Source organism: Muscardinus avellanarius, assembly GCF_963383645.1.
Source record: "Muscardinus avellanarius genome assembly, chromosome: 2".
In the NCBI taxonomy this organism is placed as follows: Eukaryota; Metazoa; Chordata; class Mammalia; order Rodentia; family Gliridae; genus Muscardinus; species Muscardinus avellanarius.
This window is the reverse complement of record NC_137787.1, coordinates 130,537,363-130,548,128: the sequence shown is the minus strand read 5'-3', so window position 1 is coordinate 130,548,128 and position 10,766 is coordinate 130,537,363.

Sequence of the window (10,766 nt, the reverse complement as noted above, 5' to 3'; positions counted from 1 at the left end):
TAGAATGCCCCTGGGTTCAACCTCAGTAGCACAAAAAAAAAAAGGACAAAAATTGTTAATGTGGACTCGATATTATGTTAATTTAATTTTTTGAGCTGTCACAAGTGTATTTGCTACATATATATTTGTGCAGTCAATAAATATTATTTACTATGTGCTAAATACATTCTTAGGTTTCAAAATAACAGTGTGTGCCCTCAAGAAGCTAACAATGAAGGGTAAGGAAACATACACATACTTAAGTAATAACAGGTGGTATGGGAGTTTCCATGTCAGAGGTATACGCAGGGTCTTCTTGTGACGCAAAGACACACTATAATGCCTGAAATAAAAGTTAAGTATCAGAAAATCCTATTACATGCTGAGTGGAAAATGTAAAGCACAACTTTGGAAACAAGCACAAACAAAAATAGGGTTATGTGTAAGCAGAGAAATACCTCATAGAAGGACAGAGACAAAAGGTCTAACAGTAGGGTGTAAGCAGTTCAATGTTTGGGATATTCAGAGAACACAAAATAAATGCTAGCAAGGTAAGCAATACCATATACATGCTAAGGTATCTGGTTTACAGAGCCACTTAACAGTTTTAAGAAATAAATGAGACATTCAAATTTAAGATGAGAAACAGCTATTAAAAGTGTGAGAGAGAAGCCCGGTGTGGTGGCGCAAGCCTGTAATACCAGTACTTGGGAGGCTGAGACAGAGGGATCACAGGTTTAGGACCAGCCTCACCAACTAATGAGGCCCTCTGTAATGTAGTACAACCCTGTTTCAAAATAAAAAATAAAATAGGACTGGGAGTGGAGCTCAGTGGTAGAACATCCCTGGGATCAATCCCCTGTACCACACACACACACACACACACACAGACACACAAAAAAAAAAAAGTAAGAGAGCGCCTGAAAGACAGTGAAACTAGTAACAGAGACTAGTAAGAAGACAAATGGAAAACAAGCATTGATCTTTTCAGTTTTAGTAAACCAATCAAAAAAACAGGGACTGAAGAGAAGCTTAGGTCTTTAAAATAAGCAAGAAAATGGAAAAAGATTAAGATAGTTTTCAGGGGGGAAAAAATGGCTCAAACACACAAAACAATGCTCAGCTTCACTCATAAGAAAAATGTAAATTAGAACTACAAAGATAACATTTTCACCTATCAGATTGACAAAAATCAAAAGCACTGATTACACAGTGTTAGCACGGTTATAGGGAACATGTATGCTCACATATGTATTACTATTATAGCTTCTATGAAAGGCAACTCAGCAACAGCCATCAAAATTATATCTGCTAAGTTCTGTGGCACAGCAATTCTATTTCTAAGAATTTATCCCAGAGACACATCTTTATGTGTGCAAAAGGATATCCATGTAAGGTTGCTCACTGCAGCAATTTTATAATAGCAAAAGATAGAAACAAGTCCACAGTGGTGGTTCACTCCTGTAATGGCGGTACTTGGGAGGCTGAGACAGGAAGATCACAGGTTCTCAGCAATTTAGCGAGTCCCTCTGCAATTTAGTGAGATTCTGTTTCAAAATCAAACATAAAACAGGGCTGGGGGTGTAACTCAGAGGTAGAATGTTCCTGAGTTCTATCCTCAGTAAAACACACACACACACACACACACACACACACACACACACACACAGAAACAAGTCTATCAAACTGGGCATGGATGGTGGTGCACACTTGTAATTCCAGTACTTGGGAGGCTGAGACAGGATGAGCACAGTGAGTCACTCAGTGAGCCCTCTGCAACTTAGTGAGACCCTGCTTTCAGAATGAAAAGGGACTGGGGATGTAGTTCAAAGGTAGAATGCCCCTGGATTTCATCCCTAGTGCCACAAAAACAAAAATCTATCAATATGTTAAATTATGGTATAAAAATAAAATGAACACTCCAGCAGAAGAGAACATGCATAAGTGTTTTATATACTAATACAGAAGGATTCTTAAGCTTATAATCCCAGTATTTTGAAGGCTAAGACAGGAAGATCATTAGGTTAGTTCCCGGCGAGCCTCAGCTACTTAGTGAGGCCCGCTACAACTTAGTGAGACCCTGTTTCAAAAAAAAAAAAAAAAAATAGGGCTGAGTGTAGCTCAGAGGTAGAATGCCCCTGGGATCAATTCCCAGTACCACAAAAAAAAGAAGGAAGGAAGGAACGAATGAACGAACCTGGGCTACATTGTTCGGTGAAAAAAGGGAAAAGCAGTTCCCAACATTAGTATAAAATGTGTTAGGAAGAATGTAAGGTCAGATAAATATTTTGATTGATAAGAAATCAATAACTTTTATAAACTATTCCAAGAGTCTGGGAACAAGACCCATGAAAAAGAATACGGTAAGAAACTTTTTATTCTCTCTCTCTCTCTCTCTCTCTCTCTCTCTCTTTTTTTTTTTTTTTTTTTTTTTTTTTTTTTTTTGCGGTACTGAGGATGGAACCCAGGGGCATTCTACCTCCAAGCTACACCCCCAGCTTTTCATTTCTTTTTTTTTCTTTTTCCTTTTTTTTTTTGCGGGTCTGGGGATGGAACCCAGGGGCATTCGACCTCCAAGCTACACCCCCCGCCCTATTTTTTATTCTTTATTTTGAAACCGGGTCTCACTGAGTTGCAAAGGGCCTCACTAAGTAGCTGAGGCTGTCGGCGAACCGCGATCCTCCAGTCTCAGCCTCCCAAATGCTGAGATTACAAGCATGCACCACCACGCCCGGCTATCCTCTTTATTTTGAAACAGGGTCTCACTTAATTGCAGGGAACTTCACTAAGTAGCTGAACCCGGGTCCTGTCTCAGCTTCCCAAATGCTGGGATTACAAGCGTGTGCCACCACGCCTGGCTGCTGCAAATCATGTTTTAAAAAGAAACTTTAAAATATTATATCAGAGCCATGCATGGTGGTTCAAACTTGTAATCCCAGCACTTGGGAGACTGAGACAGGAGGATTGCACAGGTTCGAAGCCAACCTCAGCTACTTAACCAGGCTCCCAGCAACTTAGTGAGACCTTCTTTCCAAATAAAAGAATAAAAAAAGGTATGGGAGTATAGCCCGGAGGTAGAAAAGCCACTGGGTTCCACCCCAGTATCACAAAAAAATTGATTAAATAAAATGAAATACTGTATCAGATTCAACAAGATTTGAGCAAAGTACAGTGGCACACACCTGTAATCCTAGTACTTGGGAGGCTGAGACTTAAAGATCACAAATTTAGCAAGATCCTATCTCTAAATAAAAAGTAAAAAAGAAATGCTGGTGAAGCTCAGAGGTAGAGCGCACCTAGGTTCAATCCCTATGATTACCCAAAAAAGAAAGGAATCAACAAGATTTAGTAATTTCTTTGATGTAAGGAGCAGAGAAGAAGCCTGGTGTGGTGGCACATGCTTGTAATCCCAGTACTTGGGAGGCTGAGACAGGAGGATTGGAGGTTCACCCTCAGCCTCAGCTACTTAGGCCCTTGGCAACTTAATGAGACCCTTTCAAAATAAATAATAAAAAATAGGGCTGGGGGTATAACTTGGAGGTAAAATGCTCCAGGCTCAACCTCCAGTAAGGCAAATTGAACCCAGTGGTGTTCTATCTCTTGAGTACCCCCCCCCAGCCTTATTGTTTTGTTTTGTTTGAAACAAGATCTCACTAAGTTGTAGAGATCCTCTAGCTGCTGAGGCTGGCCCTGCAACTTTCAGATTTCTGACATGGTGATAAATCTAGTCATTCCTAGATGACTAGGGCATGATGGCACACACCTGTAATCCCAGTACTTGGGAGGTTGAGACAGAAGAATCACAGGTTCAAGACCAGTGCATGGTAACATAGGGAGACCATTTCAAAAAAGAGATAATAGGGCTGGGTTGAGGGTATAGCTCCAAGGTAGAATGTCCTTAGGTTTAATCCTCAGTACCACACAAAATAATAAAAAGAGTCAGGCATGGTGGCATATGCCAAGTCATCCCAGTAATTGGGAGGCTGAGACAAGAAGATTGTAGGTTCAGACCCAGCACAGGTAACTTAAAGAGATAAGGCTGGGATGTAGCTCAGTGGTAGAACACTGCTGGATTCTGTCCCCAGTGCTGAAAAAAAAATAAAGTTAAAAAAAAATTACGTTATTAAGGCAAAAGTTAAATCAGTAGGAAAGAATAGGGGAAGCAGCCCAGTCTGGGATATGTTGCACTGGAGATGTTAGGTCAAAAAGTACAATAAGGCCAGGCGTGGTGGCGCACGTTTGTAATCCCCGTGCTTGAGAGGCAGAGACAGGAGGATGGCACAGGTTCGAAGCCAGCCTTGCTGGCTTAAAAGCCATGCTTTTATTACCAAAAATAAAAAAGTATAAAATAGGTCTGGGAGTGTAGCCCGGAGGTAGAAGGGCTTCCAGGAACCCCAATACCACAAAAAAAAAAAAAGAAAAAATGTACAATAAGAAAAAAAAGGAAGTTTGAAAGAGGTCAAAGGGATATAGTTTCCACTAGAAATTGAGAGGAAAACACATGTAAGAACACAATTTATGTAGTAAATACTTATTCTACAAAACCAATTAACTGGGATAACCAAACTCAGAGAATACACTAAGTAAGCAAGTAACTCAAAATGACAACATAAGACCACATACTGATATCCTCTTCTCAAAGACTTCACACTCCCACTAAAAGCGTATTTATTTTTTTTGTTTTTTTGTTTTGTTTTTTTTTTTTTGTTTGTTTGTTTTTTGGTGGTACTGGGGTTCCTGGAAGCCCCTCTACCTCCGGGCTACACTCCCAGACCTATTTTATATTTTTGAAACAGGGTCTCTTACGCCAGCGCGGCTGGCTTCGAACCTGCGCAATCCTCCTGTCTCCGCCTCCCAATCGCGGGGATTACAAGCGTGCGCCACCACGCCCGGCTAAAAGCGTATTTAAAACATTTAGTTTCCCAGGTTTATAACAGACTTGAAATATCAAAAAGCATAGGTACTGCTACCAGAGGCCATCATATGGCAGCAGCATAACAAAACAAATAAAAAATTTAAGACCATAACACCATCACACCATCCTCATGTTCTCTTCACTGAAGCCAAAAGTCCCTTTTTCCAACATCTTAAGATCTGACCAAAATGTGCCTCCTTCAAAAAGGTTTTCATTGGCTCCTATACGCAGAGCATAGCATAATTAATCTTTTGATAAGTTTTTAATTTCAAATACTTTATTAATGCCTTCCTACAAGCAGTAATCATATTCTGCTTTGTTTTATAATTTTTATACCAGCCTTATACCTTCCTCCTACTTGAATATACATCTCTTGAAGTATCTTTTATCTTTACATCTCTAGCCAGCACTGAGTAAAATTTCCTTGCACCATGCAACACACAAACATCCATTCAACAAATTATCCCATTTTTGCCTCCTCTAAAGTAATGTAAATGGGGTTTACCACAAATAGAGTGTGCCTGCAAAAAAGTTTTAATCATATTTTACTACACATTTACATATTTGGCACCAAGCTAAACTAAGCATTTGTCCTGGGTTATCCCAAAAACTAACAAGCTGAGGAGTAATGGGAAATAACAACTAATGGGCTTAGGGTTTCTTTTAAGGATAAAAATGTTCCAAAATCAGACTAAAGTTGCACAAACCTGTGAACATACTAGAAGCAATGAACTATACACTTTCAAAGGGCAGAATGTATGGTATGTGAAGTACATCTCATAGCGCTGCTTTTAGAAATGAGAAATCAAGCTGGGTGTGGTTGTGCATACCTGTAATCTCCATACTTGAGAGGCGAGAGAATTGCAGGTTCTAGGACGGCCTCACCAAGTAGTGAGACTCTTGTAGCAAGACCTTGTTTCGAAATAAAAAAATAAAAACAGGGCTAGGGGTGTACCTCAGAGGTAGAAGGCCCCTGGGTTCGATCCCTAGTACCACAAGTCAAAAACAGCAAATGAGAAATCTGCCAGGCATGGTGATACAAGCCTGTAATCCCAGTATCTGGGAGGCTGAGACAAGAGTATCTCAGGTTCAAGGCCATCCTCAGCATCTTAGTAAGGGGGGGGTGGGGGGGGGGCGAGAGTGAAGGCTCCAAATCACCCTAGTTTGAGAATCAATGACCTAGATTAGAGTTAAAAATTACAAAAGAAGAGCTAGGCATAGTGGCCCAAGCCTGTGATTCCAGTACTTAGGAGGCTGACATAGAAGGATTACAGGTTATAAGTCAGACTCAGCAATTTAGCAAGGAGACCCTGTTTCCAAATAAGAAGTAAAAAATTAGGCTGGGAGTGTAGCTTGGGCTCAATCCCCAGTAAGGGGGTATGGGGGATATGACAAAAGCACCAGCCCATTGAGGAGAAGAACAAGTGTATATAATACCTGGAGAAAAGGATGGGAGTATAGCTCAGTAGTATACTGCTTGCCTAGCATGTGTGAGGCCCAGGATTCAATTCCCAGAACCAAAATAATAATGATAATAGCAATAACTATAGTAATAGTAAAATGGGCACAGAGGCCCCATACCTGTAATCCCAGGACTTGGTAGGCTGAGACAGGAGGATCATAGGCCTCAAGGTCAGGCTCTGCAACTTAGTAAAACCATTCAAAATAAAAAAATAAAAAAGGCTGAGTGGTAGCTCAAAAATAGAATGCTTCTAGGTTCAATTCCCAGTACTACAAAATAATAATAATAATAATAACTGGAAAAGACAAAAATCTTTTTATTCAGTCAGAGGACTTATATGGAGCCAGCTCTATATAAAATGTATTTGTTCTGACTCTCCAATCTCCCCTTCTGGTTGGTTCTGCCTCTTTTTCTACTTTATGTTAATACCACTGACCCTCAGTTATTCAAAGCCTAGCATAGTGGCCTCTCCATTCAGAGTGTCAATCCCCCTCAAGGTGCTACTTACTCCAAAAATCTCATCTCCTCCACAAATTCTATCTCTCTTAAACCTCCACAAGTAAACTAAACTGGAACTAAAGTATGTGGTGCAAAAGAATAGAATAAAATATGAGCTACAAGTAGTCACTTCCCTTTAATACGCATATGAATAAATATTTACCCTCACTCATAATCAAAGAAATTGTAAATGCAAAAGCAAGATAAACTTCCCATTATTACACTGGCAAAAAGTATGAAGTTTTAAAAATCCCATATTGGTGAACATGTAACAAATATTGCTAGTTAGTGTAAACTGTTACAACCAATATCACTATCGCTTAATTATGGTACCTAAGGCAGCATTAAGGAAAAAAAAAAACTGCGCTGGGAGCAGTGGTGAACATCTATAACCCCAAGGACTAGGCTATTACTCCAGATTAACTATCACTAAAGGAGGAAGAAAGCCTGCCTTTCAGACCTAATAACAGAAGGATTCTACTTTCTGATCCCTAGCTCTCATGCTTTGGTACAGGTTGCCAACCACGAACTACACTTCTATAGGTCAGGGTGCCTCAGTCCTGTTTATTCTATTACCACTGGTACTGTTTGTATAAGGAGGCTTAATATTTGTTCCTTTTCACTGAATCAGTTCACACACACTCTGTCAAAGAAGAGAGGAGCTGGGTGTGGTGGCACACACCTGTAATGCCAGCATTGGTAGGCTGAGACAGGAGGATCACAGGTTGGAGGTCAGCACATGATTACTTAATAAGACTCTGTTTCAAAATAAAAAGGGCTTGGTCAGGCAAGGTGGTGCATGCTTGTAATCCCAGTACTTGGGAAGCTGAAACAGGAGAGTTGAGGGCTCAAGAACAGAGAGCCCCAGCAACAGTGAGACTTTCATCAACCTAGTAAGACTCTGTTTCCAATCAAAAATAAAAAGTAGGGCTGGGGGTGTAGCTTGGAGATAGAATGCCCCTAGGTGGAATTCCCAGTACCACAAACGGGGCTCAAGTATAGCTCAGAGGTAGACTGCCCCTGAGCTCAATCCCCAGTAACACCAAAAGAGAAAGGAAGGAGGGAAGTAAGGAAGCAAGGAAGGAAGGAGAAGCAGGACAGCAGAGTACTTCTAGGCAGAAAAGATGCCTCAAAATAGCTTCCTGCTTTAATCAGTCTTTTCTCCACACCCCTTAGCTAACTTTTAAGTTTTATACAGCTAAAGCAAGAAATGTCTAGTTACTGTAATTAGTATCTGATTCTTAGAGTATGGTAACTATTAAAGATATTTTAAGTACCTCAGATTAATGACTTTAAAACCTAACTAAATTTTAAGCACCTGAGTTTTATCATCATAATTTTCTCACTGTATATGATCACTCATGCCATTTAAAACAATTACAGTCTCAAGGGGCAGCAGCAAACTTATTCTTAATACTGAACTAATTAGTGAGAAAGGATTATAAAACTTTTTTCAAGTATTAGGGAAAGTTGCTACAATCAGGTGGTTTATAACAAAATAGTATGAAGAAAGAGCTGACCTCTACTCTCCAAGGAGTCAGAATTGCAAACTACTTGGCAGCTTCTTAAATAAGCTTAACAAATAAATACACTCTTGGAGAAATCATCCTTTTTTCTCTAAACTAAGTATTTTGGAATATTTAACATTTCCAAGCAGGAATATGCAAACCACATAAAACACTTATTATAAATGGAAATGACACATGACTTGTATAGCAAACTGAGCTTAATAATAAAATAATACAACTATACACACAACACCTTATGGCAAAATAAAGTTCAACTGCTAACTTATCCAAATTACTCTGGCTTACAAGTATCACAGAGAATAAATGCCATGTCAAGTAGTGTTAAACAGTAAAAGAGCAAACAGCTCCAGAAAACAGAGATATGCAAGAGGTTATCTTCTAAGACAAACTAAGTGGACTGGATCCTAGATTAAAAAAAAAAAAATTATTAAAACCAGATTCTGAAACAGATGGTTAACCTTAAAGCTTTACTTCTTGGTTGAATGAATGAAAAAAAGAAGGGGATGGAGAATCATGTGTTGCCCCACAATGATTTTTAAACACTGCTAAGTCCTGAAGAAAACAATACAGACCACTAGGAAGCCTCTAGCTTCCAGAAGATCTAAGTGCTGCCCCCAATTCCACCATATGAATATGACTGAGATCTTTAATCAATCAACTAAGTTTCCTTGTAGCCCTAATACTATCAAATGAAATACAAACTTGTTTTTAATACAATTTTCTAATATAAGCTATACAGTCTTCATGTATAGCTTCTAATATAAGCTATACAGCTATTCATGAGTCCATATATGAAGTTGGAGTAAATTTTATTAGTTCTAAGCAGTTTTTTTCTTTTCTTTCTTTTTTTTTTTTTTTTTGGCAGTACTGGGGATGGAACCCAGGGGCATCCTTCCTACGAGCTATATCCCCAGCCCTATTTTTTATACATTTGTTTATTTATTTATTCTTTCTTTCTTTATTGAAACAGGGTCTCACTGAGTTGCAAAGGCCCTCACTAAGTAGCTGAGGCTGACCACAAACCTGGATCGTCCTGTCTCAGCCTCCCAAATGCTGGGATTACATATGTGTGCCACCTTGACCGGTTCTAAGCAGATATTTTAAAAAGTAGCACTAAGAGCTGGTGGTGCATGCCTGTAATCCCAGTGCTTGGGAAGCTGAGACAAGAAGGTCACAGGCTTGTACCCAGCCTCAGCAACCTCATGACGTCCTCTGCAACCTCTAGTCAGACCCTGTTTCAAAATAAAATAAAGCTGGGGGTGTAACTCAGAGGTAGAATGCCTCTGGGTTCAATCTCCAGTAAAATACATACATACACACACACACACACACACACACACACACACACACACACACACACACAGAATAACACTAAAGAGACCCAAAAAACAGTAGCTAAATTTGCCAAGGGAAATAAGCAGAAAAAACAGCCTCCCCAAATAATCCCAAGTATATTCTACCATTTTACTCATCAAGGCAGCTGTTTCTAATACAGGGTATCACTTTATTTTAGATTTAACAAATTGTTGATAAAACCTAGTTTTCAAAATATTACAATTTGTAACTGTTAAAGCAATAAAACAATTTAAAGATAAACAAAAATGAAACCTTTTATCTAAACAGTCAATTCAGTAGAACCTTGGCACAAATCCTTAGTACCAACCATCTTATCATAAGAATCACTATCATTGCATATCTCCTCTAATTCTTAGGAAAATTGGGAAGGGGTACCATACTAGAGAGGCTAATTAAGGTGACAAGGAGAGATAACAAAAGCTGCTGTATAAGCAAAGTTAATACAAGCAAAACCACCTCAATAAGGAGAGTAAAAAAGTCCTTTAAAAAAGACAAGCACTTCCTTCTCACTTAAAATACACTTCAAGTAAAGCCCAACTGGGAAGAGGAAAAGTTTTAAACCATCAGAAAAAGAAAAGTTCCTACTTCTGTAACTAAAAACAAAGCTCAAAGTGTATTTTCCCATGCATTTGCAAACTTTTATTATGTATAAATTTTATTTCAAAGAAATTTTATGACAAGGGGTATTTACAGTTAAGTTTTTGGAATAAGTCTGCCTTCATATAAGAAGTCGCACATTATAACTTTTACCTGCAAATTTAAATTTTAATTAGGTTTAATTTTAATTAGGTTTTTCTGCTATTACAATATACTAAACTGTCCCACAAACTAACCTGCATACACCATGAAATACTTATTGTATTGTTCCTAAAAACGCTGACATCTCTGACAAGTGTCCTGCATAGATAGGAGATGTCCTTTGAGGTAAATGTTTGTATTTTTAACTCTTCTACTTGGCTACTACATGGGTTCAATTTGTACAGAAAATGTGTTCTCCTGGAACTTATCTAGATAGGTTAACTGAGAA